Here is a 1026-nt window from a genome sequence, read left to right on the forward strand (position 1 = left end):
TTTTTTTTTTTTTTTTGAGACAAAGTCTCACTATGTTGCCCTTAATAGTGTGTCACAGCTCACAGCAACCTACAACTCTTAGGCTTAAGAGAGTCTCTTCCCTCAGCCTCCTGAGTAGCTGGGACTACAGGCACCTGCTCCAATGCCTGGCCGGTTTTTGGTTGCAGTTATCATTGTTGTTTAGCCGGCTTGGGTCGGGCTCAAACCCGCCAGCCCTGGTGTATGTGGCCGGCGCCCTAGTCTCTGAGCTACAGGTGCCAAGCCTTCTTCTTGTGTTTCAATTCAACCAGCCTGTGTGCACCAGCATTTCATCCTAACACTTGTCCCCTCTTGGCTGAAGGATGGCTACCATACCATTTCACACAACTGAGTCACAACCAAGGACAAAAAGGGAGGCTACAGGCTTTCTTCCTCAAGGGACTCAGGAGTCTCTGTTAAATGAGAAACAAAATCCTTCCAATAAACTTCTTCCTTCATAGCATTCACACCTGTGGTCAGGACGGGGCACATGTCTGTTCCCAGGTCAGTTGCTATTACAGGGGAATGAGATGATTTATCACTGGTTTAGCAAAACCATAATCCATCCCCTGGAGCTTGTAATGGGGTGGCATTCACCACTCACTGGAACCTCAGATCTGCACCCACAACCTGAACAGAACCAGAGCTGTGGGCAGGGAAGACACTAGGTATGGTCTTTTGGGTAAATGACAACATGGTCAATGACAGCATGAATCTTTGTGGCCATTTTTTTAAGGGTAACACAAAGTGCACTGAATCTGGACTCTAGCCCCATGGAGGGCCCTGATCCCTCCTGCTACAGACCCATCTTGTGTTCTCAGATGGGCCACTGTCCCTGGGTCTAAGTCTTAGTTCCCTCACCCCACTTGTAAAATGTACTTTCTCCACCTGCCAGCTCCCCTGATGTGTCTGTAAGCAGCAAATAAACTGATGACTAGGCTTGGCGCCTGTGGCTCAAGCGGCTAAGGCACCAACCACATACACCTGAGCTGGTGAGTTCGAATCCAG

The 1026-nt window shown here is 49.0% G+C and overlaps 1 protein-coding gene across 1 annotated transcript in view; it reads left to right on the forward strand.

The window, feature by feature from the left end:
• Positions 1 to 1026, forward strand: part of NLRP12 (NLR family pyrin domain containing 12) — a 28718-nt gene that overhangs the window by 3572 nt on the left and 24120 nt on the right. The gene's annotated exons all lie outside the window — the stretch shown is intronic.

Source organism: Otolemur garnettii, unplaced genomic scaffold, assembly GCF_000181295.1.
Source record: "Otolemur garnettii isolate 467f Iridium unplaced genomic scaffold, OtoGar3 scaffold00212, whole genome shotgun sequence".
NCBI lineage: Eukaryota > Metazoa > Chordata > Mammalia > Primates > Galagidae > Otolemur > Otolemur garnettii.